Raw genomic sequence first — 15,906 nt, forward strand, 5'->3', positions numbered from 1 at the left:
GAAGTCTCTCTGGACAGGTGACCCTTGAGCAGAGAGCTTAGGAACCACATCCTGTTCTGGAGAAGGACATCCTCTGCTGCAGTCAGCCAGGGCAAAGGCCTGGGGCAGGAACAAGGCTGGGTGTCCGGGGAACCAGGGAAGGTCGGTCTGGCCAGGGTGGGAGCAGCAGTGGTCAGAGGGTGGGAGGGGAGGCCAGGTCCAGGCCACGGTCCAGACTTTAGCTTCAATGACCTGGGTGCTTGGGAGGGTTTCCAGTGGGGAGTTTTTCATTATGTTCTGAATTATTTTATCTCGGCATAATTTCAGACTGCCACAAAAGTGGCAAGGATAGTGTAAGAATTCCCAGGTACTCACCGATTCTCAGATGTTACACTTTTACTAACCCTGAATCTGTGAGTGCGATCTTACTTGGAAATAAGGTCTTGGAGGATATACTCAACTTAAGATTGAGGTCCCGCTCAATAAGGAAGGGAGTTGTAAATCCAATGTGACGGGTGTCCTTGTAAGAGGGAAGTTTGGACACAGACCCACAGAGGGGAGCTGGCCGTGTGAAGACAGAGGCAGACACTGGAGTCATCCAGGCACAAGACAAGAGCACAGGCAACCGGCAGGGGCTGCAGGAGGCAGCAAGGACCCCCCGCCCCCCGCCAGAGCCCCTGGAGGGAACCCGGCCCTGCCACACCTCGAGCTTGGACTTCTGGGCTCCAGAACTGTGAGAGACGATGCATCTGTGTCGTTTTAAAACGCAAGCATTAAAATTAAAAAAAATTTTTTTCTGACATAATTTCAGAATGTCAGAAAAGTGGCAAAAATAGTATAAAGAGTTTCCAGGTACCCTACACCCAGATTTTCTAAACGTTAAGTTTTTATAACGTTTACTTTACACTTCTCTCTCTGTCTCTGTGTCTCTTAGATTCTTACATGTAACATGTGTATAAGTCTCTGTCATCAATTTACCTACCATCCATCTATCTGGTTTTTCTGAATGGTTGAGAGTAAGTTGGAGACACAATGTCCCTTTACCCCCAGCTACGTCAGTGTGTATTTCCCCAAAACAAAGAATTGTTTCCCATAACCACAGTTCAATTGTCAAAATCAAGAAGTTAAGCTAAAACCACTCAAAAAATTAGAGACTTTAAAAAACGAACAAAAAGTTAACATTGATACAAAGCTATGATCTAACCAACAGACCTTACTCAGAGCTTGCTAATTGTTCCAACAGTGTCCTGCACAGCCAGTCCCTGACCACATGCCACACTCAGTGGCTGAGCCGCTTTAGCCATTCTTTGTATTAAGATGTCACCACTTTCTTCCTCCCTCCCTCCCCACCCGCTTCCTTCCTTCCTTTTTCTTTCTCTCTGGCTGCACTGTGCTGCTTGCGGGATCTTAGTTACCCAACGAGGGATTAAGCAGTGCAATCGTGGTGTCCTAACCATTGGACTGCCAGGGAATTCCCAGGGCGTCAATATTTTTGAAGTGTGCAAGCCAGGGATTATGTAGAATGTTCTTGGAGTGGTCTAATTCCACCCAGGGGATGCACTTTGGGTGGAGACCACAGGAGTGGTGCTGAGTCGGGGTCTGTGATCTGTCGGGGCACTTGATCTGTCTGTGTGTCTCATCACTGGCAAAGTTCCCTTTGCCCACTGGCTTGCTCCACTGTAAAGTCACCCTTTTCACTCTTGTAATTAGTAAACATCTTATGCAGAGATGCTTTGAAACTATGTGAGTACTCTGACTTGTCAAATTTCATCCTCTAACAGAGCTTCCATTGATGATTTCTGTCTGAGTCAATTTCGATTAAGATGCTTGCCCAGGGGTGGTTTTGTGATTCCATCATTCCTTCTACACTTACTACTTGGCATTCCACTATGAGAGATTTTCTTCTCCCCCACTTGTGTATTTATTCATTTATTTACACCATGTGGATTCATAGATCCTTTAAAAAAAAAACCCGTATATTTTACCATTGAAAGTGCACAATCTGGGACTTCCCTGGTGGCACAGAGGTTAAGAACTCGCCTGTCATGGCAGGGGACACGGGTTCAATCCCTGGTCCGGGAAGATCCCACATGCCGTGGAGCAACCAAGCCCGTGTGCCACAATTTCTGAAGCCTGCGCGCCTAGAGCCCATGCTCTGCAACAAGAGAAGCCACCGCAGTGAGAAACCACCACAGTGAAGAGTAGCCCCTGCCAGCCTCAACTAGAGGAAGCCCACACGCAGCAACGAAGACACAATGAAGCCAAAAATTATTTAATTAATTAACTGATTTTAAAAAAGTCAGAGGGAGTACAGGTATTCCCTGTTGTTACCTGAAAACCGGGTTTGCCTCTTGGTGGGTGCAAGCCAAAGAACAGGAGAAGAAAGGATTTATTACTTGTAGCAAATAAGGAGAGCAGCGGGGATCTTGGGATCTTTCCCAAAGCAGCGTCTCCCTGAACAGCAAAACTGGGGAAGTTTTAAGCTAAGGATACATGCATATTCATGAGGGGTGTGAGCAGAGGAGAATTCAGCACAGAATTGGGGCCAAGGTCACCAGAGTCCCAGCTTTAGCTGATTGAAGCCAGGCGGGTCAACACCATCATCCCACCCTCCACCCCAGTGGGGGTTCTGTTCCTGCAGAACTGAAAGACTGTATCAGATTGTGATATACATCCCTTGAGGAGGAAGTAGGGCTCCGTTTTACCACTGAACTATTGTTCTTTCACTGCTTTTCCTGTGTTCCTGTGTTCCCTCACTTCCCTAAAGATCATTAATTACTAAGACCTGTTTAAGAGCAAGCACTGCAGCCAGGCCTAGATCACAGAATGGCTTAGGCCAAAAAACGGCTTCTCTTGTGTCAAGAAGGCCATGCCTGCTTCTCTTTCTCCGGGGACCCCCTACCCTAGCTGCTTGCACAGTGGGTCCTTGTTATGGGCTGAACTTTGTCCTCCCCAAATTCATATGGTGAGTGCCACCCACCCCATACCAAAAAATGTTACTCTGTTTGTAAATAAAGTCTTTGAAGAGGTGATTAAGTGAAAATGAGGCCTTTAGGGTGACCAGATGGACTCCTTGACCAAACCTTGGTCAGGCTCTCCTGAGCCCTCTTCTCCACTAGCATACCCCCACCCACCTTGTTTTGGGACTGCCTAGGCCAGTTTTAGCAGGAATCCTGCCAAGTCGGTTTAGAGAGACTCCCCTCCACCATATCTGATCACCCTTGACTTCTGATCAAGCTCCTCGTTCCCCTCTTTTGATGTAGAAGTCCCTGGCCTGCTTTAGCAAGAACTCTATAAGGTCATTTTATCAAGGATCTCCCCGCCTGATGTCTTCTAGTAGTTTCCATCCACTGAGCCCTCACTCTGCTCCTCATCTGCAAATCCCCAGCTTCCTCCTTGCACTCGGAGTTGAGCCCTGTCTCTCTCCCTCCTATTGCAATAGTCTCAAATAAAGTCTTCCTCACCCTTTCAACAAGTGTCAGAATCATTTTTTTTAACCAAAGTAGGGGCTTGGCTTACACAACAGGCATTTATTTCTCATAGTTCTGGAGACAGAAGCCCAAGATCAAGGCACCAGCCTGTTGAGGGCTCTCTTTCTGGCTTGTAGACGGAGGGGGAGGGGAGGGCAGGGACAAGCTCACTTGTCTTTCTTCTTATAAGGGCACTAACCCCATCACGAGGGCTCTACCTCCGTGACCTCATCACCTCCCAAAGTCCCCGCCTCCAAACACCATCACGTTGGGGGTTTTTTGGTTGGGGGAGGGGTGCACAAATATTCAGTCCATAGCAGGCCAGAACCCAGTCTGACTGGTGTCCCTATAAGACGGGGGAGAGTCACGAGGATGTACGCACACAGAGGGAAGACCACGTGAGGACACAGGGAGAAAGCGGTCATCTGTAAGGCAATGAGAGAGACCAGCCCAGCGACCACCTGATCTCAGACTTTCAGAACTGTGAAAAAATAAACGTCTGTTGCGGAGGAGCTTGCTGCCCCTGTACCCGAGGTCCCTAAGGGCCAGCAGAAGGGTGTGCAGCTCAGGAAGAGGCAGGAGATTGAGGCAGACGAGGAGGTGTGAGCTCTCCTGGGGGCGTGTCTGGGAAGCGGATGGGCGGCTGGCTCTTCCAGGTTCAGGGCAGCAGGAGGAAACAGTTCTCATCCACAGGACAGCAAAGTGAAGGCAGGAGCAGAGCTGATGGTAGAAGCAGCCTCACATCTCTTTCCACTGCAGTGCCAGGTCTCAGAGAGAATTTCTTTGGCCCTTTTTTAAATGGTGTTCGTTGCCATAGTGCGGACAATATCCTGGACTTCTTTTCTTGTTTTCTGAACTTTAGACCACACCTATTTTAGCAATAAAAATAAATGCTTTCTTATGCCAATAACTTTTTATATTTGCAAGAGGTTTATGATACAATTCACATACCATCCAATTCACTCACTTAAAGCGTACAATGCAAGGGCTTTCAGTGTATTCACAGAGTTGTGCAGCCCTCACCACAGACAGTTGGAGAGCCGTTGTATCACCACAGAGAGAACCCCCAACCCCTTAGCCACCACCCCACACCAATCCTTCCATACGCCCAGCCCCTGGCAAACATTAACCTACTTTCTGTCTCTCTAGATTTGCCTATTCTGGACATTTCATAGAAATGCAATCACATAGCATGCGGTCCCTTGTGACTGCCTTCCTTCAGGCAGCATGTCTTCAAGATTCATCCATGCTGTCACGTGTATCAGTACTTTTCATTGTCCAATAAAATGCCGTCGTATGGCTATACCATGTTTTATTCCTCCATTCATCAGCGGATGGACATTTACATTGTTTCCACCTTGTGGTTCCTATGATTAATATTGCTGTGAATACTCACGGACAAGTTTTGGTGTGGATGTATGTTTTCATTTCTCTTGGGTATATACCTAAACATAGGGTCGCTCAGTCATGTGATAATTCCATGTTTAACCTTTTGAGAAATCGCCAAACTGTTTTCCCCACAGCTGCACCACGTCACCCTCCCACCAGCAACACAGGAGAGTTCCACTCTGTCCACGCACTCACCAGCACTTGCCATCACTCCTTGTTCTGATCATGGCCATCCTAGGGGGTGTGAAGCAGTATCTGATTGTTTTGATTTGCGTTTCCCTAATGACAAGCGATGCTGAGCATTTCTCATGTGCTTCTTGGTCATTTGCATATCTTCTTTGGGAAAATGTCTCTTCAGATCCTTTGCCCATTTTCAACTGGGTTGTTTCACTTTTTGTTGTTGAGTCGTAAGAATTCTTCACATATTCTGGAGACTGGACCCTTCATCAGGTATGTAATTTGCAGATATTTGCTCCCATTCTGTGAGGTCTTTTCACTTTCTTGACAGTGTCTTTTAATGCACAAAAATGTTCAATTTTGATGAACTCCAATTTATTTTTTCTTCTTTTATGGCTTGCACTTTGCTGTCCTAAGAAACCACTGCCGAATCCAAGGTCATAACAATTTACCAGGTTGTATTCAATGAGTTTTATGGGTTTGATTATTATATTTAGATTTTTGATCTGCTTTGAGTTAATTTTTTGTATGTGGTGTGAGATAAGAATCCAACTTCATCTTTTGCATGTGGATAACCAGTTGTCTCAGCACCATTTGTTAAAGAGACTATTCTTTCCCCATCGACTGGTCTTAATACTCTTGTCAAATCAACTGACCATAGATGCTAGGGTTTATTTATGGACCCGCAATTCTGTTCTACAGATCTATACATCTATCCTTATGCCAGCCAGTACCATGCCATTTTATTACTCTGACTTTGTACCAGATTTTGAATTCAGGAAGTACAAGTCTTCCAATTCTCTTCTTCTTTTTCAAGATTGTCCTGGCTGTTTGGGGTTCCTTGCAATTCCATATAGTTTTAGGATCAGCTTTTCCATTTGTGCAAAGAGGCTGTTAGGACTGTGAGATTGAATTGAATCCGTAGCTTGTCTGGGGGGAGTACTGCCATCTTAACCATGTTAAACTTTCCAATCTGTGAATAAACGATACCATTCCACTTATTTATTCTTTCATTTCTCTGCAATTTTTTGTAATTTTCAGTGTACAAATCTTGCACTTCCTTGATTAAATTTATTCCTAAGTATTTTATTCTTTTTGATTTGAGGAATAAGCTTCTAGTCCATGAACATGGGATGTCTATTTATTTAGCTCTAGTTTTCCTAACAATGTTTTGTCAATTTCAGAGTATGTTTTGTACTCAGTAATTTCTTTTTTTAATTTTTATTAAAATTTTTTATTGGAGTATATAGTTGATTTACAATGTTGTGATAGTTTCAGATGTACAGCAAAGTGAATCAGTTACACATATACATGTGCCCACTCTTTTTTAGATTCTTTTCCCATATTGGCCTGTACTCAGTAGCTTCTTACACCACCTGTCAAGTCCTCACTTTGCAAAACAAGCCTATTAGGGCTCCTGGTTCCTCCTCTGCTTGTCCTTCTCCACACCACTGTGTCCTATCTGCAGCTGCTAACAGTGTTACTGCTAATAACAGCAGCTAACCCTGCTTGAGCACGTGCTACGCACATGCCAGGCACGGTTCTAGGAACTTTAGCTACAGTAAGTAATGGACCCTTCACACCTATCACAGGAGGTGAGTACTATTGAATCATCACTTTACAGAAGAGGACAAAGAGGCATGGAGAGGTCAGGGGACTTGCCCAAGGTCTGCAGCTAACAGGGAGCAGAGCCAGGCGTAAACCCAGGTGGTTGGACACCTGTGCCTCTACTTTTCCCCACTGACCTTCTTGCCCATCTTGCAATGGCAACCAACCCAACCTTGGGATGTGTTAGGTTGAAGCCCGTGAAGTGGCTGATGTGTGACCATTTCTAAAGCAACAGAAAATGGCAGTTTCATTGGATTCAACTTGTTAAAAAAGAAAAAGACCTGTAATTATTTGTTTGTTTGTTTGTTTGTTTTAGGTAAGAAGTGGTTTTATTTAGAGAGAAACATACTCCACAGACAGAGTGTAGGCTATCCCAAAAGGTGAGAAAGGCACCAGGGTATGGGGTTGTCAGTTTTTACAGGGGTCAGTAATTTCATAGGCTAATGAGTGTGAGGCGTACTCCAGCTATTTTGGGGAAAGGGTGGGCATTTCCAGGAATCGGGCCACTGCCCACTTTTCTATCCTTATAAGACCTGGAATTTGAAGCAGATGCTTGACTGTTTGTCCACCAGGTGCAGGTGGAGGTTTTCTGAGTTTCAGACTCTGCTGCGTATGGCTTGAACAGGCTCCCCAAGGAAGCTCCAGCTGCGAGTGAGCCAAGTTCACCTGGACGAGCCGGGCATCCTCTGAGCAAGACTGCAGTCTGTCCTGAGATGGGGACCCTGGTCAGGGGTGAGCTCACTCTAACAGTGAGTCCCAAGGCAGGGGGGGAGGTACATTCCCCGAGAGCCACACCGTGCCATCCGCGTGAGTCATCCGGCCACCAGGAACCCTCCACCAGGGCTGCGCGCAGTTCTGATGTCCCTGGGCAGGGAGCTCTCCTGACGGGCCACGAGGACTCGCAGGGCTGTGTCTTCAGGCCCATCCCGCTGCTCCTGGAACAGGGGTAAGAGAAAGCAGCCACCTGGTGGCCTTAGGACTGTACGGTTGAGAAGCTTCCATTACATAAGATGCTGTGGGAGGAAGAGACCTTGAGCGTCAATGTCTTTAAACATGAAGGGGGATGGTGATTTTGGCTTTGGACGTGCCGTCTCTTAGGGACTGGACACGGGAGGAGGGTTACGCGTTCCCAGTTCCGGCAGGTTCAGATTGCCGGCTTTGTTCTCGTTCGGTCTCCTGCACAGGTGCTGGGGAGGCTCAGGTGAGGTGGATAGCTGGGGATGAAGTTTCAGCCTTGACCTCAGGGCTGCCGTTGAGTCGATTACTGCATGGTTCTCACCTTTTCAAAACTTTCCTGGGATGAAGCCAACCATCCATCCATGGAACAGGAGGGCTGGGGGGTGGGTATGGGGGACATGGCCTGTGCACAAGGGAGGGCAGCCTTGAGGGACGTCCCCTCCCCAGCCCACTCTGGACCCCACCGGCCTCTGCCCAGGAGGCTGGGAGAGAGCACTGAGGAATCCTGGGGTGGGGAGTGACACCCCTTTAGCTCTGTGCTGTGTTTCCACGAGGAAGCAGCACTCACTACGGTGCCAGCCCCTCCCCTCTCCTCCCGCACCCCCCCCTTCCCAGGAGAGGAGGGTGGCGTGCCTGTTCCATGGATGACCTTGACCTTGACTTGTCCATGTCTCCAGACCACAGGACACTGATCAGTTTAAAAGGTGTGAACCCTGGGGACTGACTCTCCTGTGTCCTCCCCAGGCTGGCATTGGCAGCACCCTGGAGACTGTGCACGCCCCGTGGACACAGGCTGCCCCTCAGGTGGGCCGCCCCAAGGTCAAACCATGGATGGAGATGGTACAAGTGCTGTGGACCTTAAAACCTACATTCATGTTCTCCCATCAGCTTCATCAGCAATGAAATTGATAAAGAAAAAAAAAAAAAAAGATCTGCTGAGGCTATAGCCTGTAGAGGTGACCAGGAACCTTCTCTCTCACCCACATCTGACCACCGGCAGGTCCTGTGGGCTCCTGTTCATTCCCAATATATGTGAGGTACCAGGAGGTACACGGGATAGGAGAATCCGGAAATGGACCCGGTCTACCTGTGTATGATTCAACAGAGACCCCCTCAGCTCTGCAGGGGAAGGCTGCAGCTGTTTCCACAATAAAGGTTGCTGGAGTGATGGGCTATTCATGTAGAAAAACAATCAATCTCATGTGACACACATGAAACGGTCAGAGAGGAATCCTGAGTGTGCCCTAGGTGTGCACGTAAGACAAGAAGCTTATGGCAAAGGCAGGAACTCGGGAGCAAGGATGTCTTAAACAGGACCCAGAAAGCACTGTCCATAAAAGAAATATTGCTGAATAGGACTAGTTACATTTGGAGACGTGTTCATCGAAACACACCACTGGGACAGAAAAGGAGGCCGTGGACTGGGATAGATACTTGCAACCCACATCAACAACGGGCTCAGACGTGTAAAGAACTCCTAAAACTACACAGGAAAAAAACATACTACTTGATTTGAAACTGGGTAGAAGGGGGAATTGCCTGGCGGTCCACGGTTAGAACTCCACGTTTCCACTGCAGGGGACAAGGGTTCGGTCCCTGGTCAGGGAAGTAAGGTCCCATAAGCCTCGTGGCCAGCCCAAAACAAAAAAACTGGGCAGAGACTGGAGCAGGTGCTTCACAGAGACATGCAAATGGCCAACAGCATGAAAAGGTGCCAGTCTCATCTGTCTGTCCGTCTGTCAGGGCTGTGCTAGGGGAAGCCAGGGACCCATCCCGGACTCAACAGCCTCCCCCCCAACCCCCCACGGTCCAAGCTGCCTCCCCGCCTGCCTGGACCACAGCAGGAGCTTCCACTTTCGTCCCCTTCCTCCACACTTTAGTCTCTTCCCCATCCTGCAGCGAGACACTACTTTAAAAACATAAATCAGAACGTATCATCCCCCTGCTCACACCCTTCCCACCGCTCAGAACGAGCTCCAGGTCCTTCCCAAGCTCACGAGGACCCGTACGATGTTGCCCTGACTCTCCTTCCCACGTGCTGTGCCGTCAAGGTGCTCTGGAGGATGTTGCTGTCCACCCAGCATCCCAGGACCCTCCCTCTGGCGCCCCTCTGACTGCAGTCCAGAGTGGCCGTGTGATTTGCTTTGACCGATGAAGTGTGGCAGGAAGTTCACATGTTGCTCTGATCAGAATTGAAGAACCAGCAAGGGGTTCCTCTGTCTCTGCGCCGGCGGGCTGCCCAGGCTCCATCCAGGTGGGGGCTGCCCTACCAGCCGCCACAGGGAGGACGACAGTGGGGGGAGTCAGAGCGGCTGGACCTCTCAGACGTGGGGGGTGAGGGGGGAATGAGGGCCATGTGTTTGCAGAGCACAGCCTAGTGCCAGCCTGTCCTGATCCGCACACATCCACGCTCATCCCTGCCTCTGGGATGTGCCCCCATGCACCCCTTCTCCCCCTGTTCCTCCAGCTGGTCAGCTGCGCCACCCACATGTATTAACTACTCAACTCACGTGCCTCAAGCTGCAAATTTCAAGCCAGCTGCGTCCAAAAACATATTGACCGTTGCAGACAAACTGAGTCAAAGCAAGGCAAGGCGCTACGGAGTGATTCCATTTACATAAAGTTCAAAAACAGGCAAAGGCTTCCCTGGTTGCGCAGTGGTTAAGAATCCGCCTGCCAATGCGGGGGACACGGGTTCGAGCCCTGGTCTGGGACGATCCCACATGTCTCAGAGCAACGAAGCCCGCGCGCCACAACGACTGAGTTCGCTCTAGAGCCCTCAAGCCACAACGACTGAGCCCACATACCACAACTACTGAAGCCAGTGTGTCTAGAGCCTGTGCTCCACATCAAGAGAAGCCACTGCAATGAGAAGCCCGCGCACTGCAAGGAAGAGTAGCCCCCACTTGCTGCAACTAGAGAAAGCCTGTGCGCAGCAACAAAGACCCAACACAAACAAAAATAAACATATAAATAATAAAAAAAATAATAAATCTTTAAAACAAAAACACAAAAAGGGCAAAATTGTATTGTTTGGTGCAGATTGTTTTTTAGTTTTGTTTTTATTGAAGTATAGTTGATTTACAATATTTCAAGTATACAGCAAAGTGATTCAATGATACATATACATATATATACTTTTTCAGATTCTTTTCCCACATAGGTTATTAGAAGATATTGAATATAGTTCCCTGTGCTATACAATAGGTCCTTGTTGGGTATCTATTTTATATATAGTATGTTGCATCTGTTAACCCCAAACTCCCAACTTACCCCTCCGCTCCCCTATTCCCCTTTGGTAACCGTAAGTTTGTTTTCTATGTCTGTGGGTCTATTTCTGTTTTGTAAATAAATTCACTTGTATCATATTTTAGATCCCACATGTAAGTGATATCGTAAGAGATTTGTCTTTCCCTGACTTACTTCACTTCGCGTGATAACCTCTGGGTCTCTAGATTAAGATAATAAAAGCAAAATGAAACAAGACGACAGCCACACGCGTTGAGCGGGAGGCTGGTCTGGGCGGGGCCGGTGCAGCGACTACTTGACTGAGCAGGACCGGCTGGAGGCTCACCTCAGTACAGTTCTCCAAGTACAATGTTGTACTGTAAGCATCACGCAGCTCACTGATAACATGACCATCACGGAGCCGGCTAAGAGATCCAACACAAGTGTGACTGGGCGTCACCTGAGGACACTTAGAACAAATGTGTTATCCTTCATCCTTACTTTCTAGAATAAATCCCACCTAACTGAGGCATAGTGAATATGCTGCTAGATTCTGTTTGCCCACATTTTATTTAGGACTTTTGCATCCACATTCAGAACTGAGACTCCCCTGTAGTTTTCTCTGTGTGTGTGTGTGTGTGTGTGTGTGTGTGTGCGCGCGTGTGTGTGTCCCACTTTTGCGAGGTTTTATCAGTATCATACTCATTTCACATGAAGAATTTGGAAGCTGTTCATTTTCTGATTGGAAAAATGAACAGCACCAATCTGGGTCAATGAGACGTGAGATGCTGGGTGTCTTGGGGGAAGGTCTCCTTCCTCTGTCCACGTGAAGCCAGCTTGCTATCGGCCTGAGGCAAGGCAAACCCCTGGGTGAGGGGCCAAACCGGAGCAGGCGGAGGAATACCGCTGGAGCTGGATTTAGTCAGCTGGCAGGGACTCCCGTAGGCTGCAGACCCCACCTGCACTCCCGGCTGACCCTGAGCCAGCCCACCTTTGCTGGAGAGACAGTGGCAGTTCATCTTGTGGGCCGACACCGTCCTTTACTGGTGTTGCTGGAACCAGTTCACCGTTATCCGCTACTTGCGCTGGGACAATCTGATCAATTTACTTAGCATTTCCGGGGCTGTTTCCTCCTATTTTTCAAAAGGTTATCTGGGGACTTCCCTGGTAGCGCAGCGGTTGAGAATCTGCCTGCCAATGTGGGGAACACGGGTTCGATCTCTGGTCCAGGAAGATCCCACTAGCCGTGGAGCAACTAAGCCTGTGAGCCACAACTGCTGAGCCCACCTGCTGCGACTACTAAAGCCCACAAGCCTAGAGCCCGTGCTCTGCAACAAGAGGCCCACGATCCGCAAGGAAGAGTAGCCCCCGCTCGCCACAGCTAGAGAAAGCCCGTGTGCAGCAATGAACACTCAACGCAGCCAAAAAAAAAAAGAAAAAAACTTAAAAAAAAAAAAGCTTATGTGGATTAACTGGGATAAAAAGCCTGGTCCAACAAGGTGCCTTTTCTTCCTGCTTTGATCCATGCTGCCTGTGCCTGGTGACAAGGACAGGAATTCTGCCTCCAGGGCTAGTCTGTGTTGCCACTTGCAAAGTCCTCTGAGATTCTAATCCCTGTGCCCCAAGACAGACACCAGCCTTCTTCCCAAGTTGTTTGTCTGGTACTAACAGTTCCTGGAGCGCCTGGTCGAGCATCCTTTTCTCAAGGGTAGAGCCTTGCCTCATTTTTGCCCTGAAACGCCAGCCGGAAATGCCAAGTGCCAACAACGCATTTATTCCATCTCACTCACTCTTGGCGCGCACGCGCACACATACACACACACACACACACGCCGTGACACCCTGACAGACGTGGCTGCTGCACCCCAGCCCAGGGAGATATGAAAGGAAAGGAGAGGCACCTCTGGGGGTGGTTCATAGAGCCAAGCTTACGCCAGGCTGCGCCCTCCTGAGACGGTAGCGAGACGTCCTTACACGTCTGCGATGCAAACAGACGTTAAGTACATGAAGTTTAAGTACCTGGGGCTTCACCACCATCTCTCTACTTTTGAGTATGTTTAAAAATCTTCATGATAAAAAACTGAACTGCTCTGTCACAAAATGATGGGTGAAATCTGATGAGAGCAACTTAAAAAGTCCCACCTGGCAAATCAGACATTGAGGATGTTGTTGGTCACAGTTCGCTGCCGCTTCCCGGGGAGAATCTAAATGGTCTGAAAACCCCCAAGACTGGGAAACACTGCACTGAACGAAGCCAACCCCACAGGGTCAGCCGCGCTGAGTCCCATGTGACACTCTGACTGCCAAGACCCCAGCCTGACTTTCCATTACAAAGGCTCTAGAAGCACAGTTATAATACCAGTGTATCTGTGTTTTGAATAGACTTTTTTTTAAAAAAAAGGAAAAACCATGAGCTGTTTCATCCCCTTTCGGTAAATAAGGACTCCTGAGCTGAAAAGGGAGGGAGTGCTACTGCAGTGACCACACGGCAACCTCTTCTCCCAACAATCTCTCATTCAGAGGAAGTGCGCGTTCTCCAATCAACAGAGCGGTGGTGACCTCAAATGTCAATGTTTGAAATATGTAAAATGATTTTTAACTATTATACACACGTACATAGGGTAGATGTGTGTCCGAACAGAAGCACCCATGTGACCTGGCAATCCCACTGCCGGGCATACACCCTGAGAAACCATCATCCAAAAAGACACATGGACTTCCCTGGCGGCACAGGGGTTAGGAATCTGCTTGCCAATGCAGGGGACACGGGTTCCATCCCTAGGCTGGGAAGATCCCACATGGCATGGAGCAACTAAGCCTGTGCGCCACAACTACTGAGCCCAGGTGCCACAACTACTGAAGCCTGCGTGCGTAGAGCCTGTGCTCCACAACACGAGAAGCCACTGCAATGAGAGGCCCGCACACCACAACGAAGAGTAGCCCCTGCTCACCACAACTAGAGAAAGCCTGCACACAGCAATGAAGACCCAATGCAGCCAATAAATAAATACATTTATAAAAACAAAACAAAAAGAAACATGTAACACATTGTTCATTGCAGCACTATTTACAATAGCCAGGACAGGGAAGCAACCTAAATGCCCATCAACAGATGAATGGATAAAGATGTGGCACATATATACAATGGAATATTACTCAGCCAAAAAAGGAATGAAACTGAGTTATTTGTAGTGAGGTGGGTGGACCTAGAGTCTGTCATACAGAGTGAAGTAAGCCAGAAAAACAAATACTGTATGCTAACTCATATATATGGAATCTAAAAAAAATTGTACTTATGAATCTAGTGGCAGGGCAAGAATAAAGATGCAGATGTGGAGAATGGACTTGAGGACACAGGGTGGGGGTGGGGGAGCCGAAGGGGAAGCTGGGGCGAAGTGAGAGAGTAGCACTGACATAGATACACTACCAGCTGTAAAACAGATAGCTAATGGGAAACTGCTGCATAACACAGGGAGATCAACTCGATGATGGGTGATGACTTAGAGGGCTGGGATAGGGAGGGTGGGAGGGAGGAGATACGGGGATATATGTATAAATACAGCTCACTTTGGTGTACAGCAAAAACTGGCACATCAGTGTAAAGCAATTATTTTAAAATAAAGAGCTTAAAAGAAAACAAAAAACCCCAGTAAGCAAGAAGGCTGTAAAAGTTAGTCAAAATAATTCAACACAGCTATTGAATTAAATGTGTTGATACCTTAAGTGTTTGTTTCAGCAGCTATTCTCCTTCCATTTTTAGTTTTAATATACATCATGTGATAGGACAGGAAACTTCTTGTAGTGATATTTGGACCTGCACTCATTACAAACCACAATTATTTCAAGTGGCTTTTTTTTTTATAAAAATCTTCTTGGACCTGGGACCTACCACCTTTACTTGGCCTTATCTACTGAGCCACTCTTTACCGACGTGGGTCGGTACAAACAGGCCCAAACCAGTGGCAACACAAGGTGGCTTCGGGCCCAAACTGCCCTCAACTACCTTTCACTGCAGACCTGCAACTAGGGTGTGGAGGGCAGGCGGCAGGGTTCCTTCTCCTTTACTTTGTAAGCCCCTCTTCTTACTTCCGTGACACTCCGGATGGGATTTTCATTTACGTTTGAAACAGACTTTCACAGGAAAAGGTGACTCTAATCAAAGTAAAGAAATACAAATTTAAAATTCTGCCACATTCCTATCGGTACTGAGTCTTCTGGGAGTATGAAAAATAAGATGATCTAAACAAAAATTCCTAGACCACCAACTCAAAGTGCTGTTTACCCAAAATCATCTGCCTATTGCCCCCCCAAAATAAAAAAACTTCAAGACAGCAAACCTGAATAAAACTAATGCTTTTACTCACTAGAATCACTTTTTATAATTTATCAAATAAAAGTTGATTTCCATGAAACAAACTGATCAAGGAAGTAGTTTATTTCCTCCCACTCACTAGGTGTGTGGTTATGGCCCACCTCCCGGGACCAGGATTCAACAGGACCGGACGCACACTCCCGCAACTCCCACCACCAGAGCAGCGGGAGTGCGGTCCTGCTTGGGGGTCTGTCGTGAGGAAACACCTGGACGCCACGCAGTGCCGGGAGGTGGTCACCTGTTTGGAACTGTGTTTTGGTCTGCCTTTGGGTAAGACTTCCTCTCAAGAGAAAGGCGGTGCTCCTGGCCGAGGTGCGGCCACGACAGGAACCCAGGATAGGCCCACGGCCGCCACGAGTCCCACTGCCCCACACTGTCATGAAGAAGATCGTTTGGGAAGGTGATGCCAGACAGGAAGGTTCTGCAGAGGCAGAGGGTGACCCCAGGGCTTGTGCTCCTGTCCCCTGGTGGCTGACGACACAGCCATTGGTCAGGGTGAGACAGGCACAGACCCTGCGCACCTCCCTGTGTTACGTGCCACCCGTGTCTCAGGACACAACACGGCTCTTGGAGCAAAACTAGAAGCTCAAGGATAAGAAAACCTAACACGGTGGGGTCCGTGGACTGCATTTCATCACAAGATCCGCTTTCCTGTAAATGCCAGGGCAGTCTGCAGAGTTTCCACTCCAGTCCACTCACAGCTTCCGAAGAGAAATACTGGATTAC

Source organism: Hippopotamus amphibius, chromosome 10 (genome assembly GCF_030028045.1).
Source record: "Hippopotamus amphibius kiboko isolate mHipAmp2 chromosome 10, mHipAmp2.hap2, whole genome shotgun sequence".
Classification (NCBI taxonomy): domain Eukaryota; kingdom Metazoa; phylum Chordata; class Mammalia; order Artiodactyla; family Hippopotamidae; genus Hippopotamus; species Hippopotamus amphibius.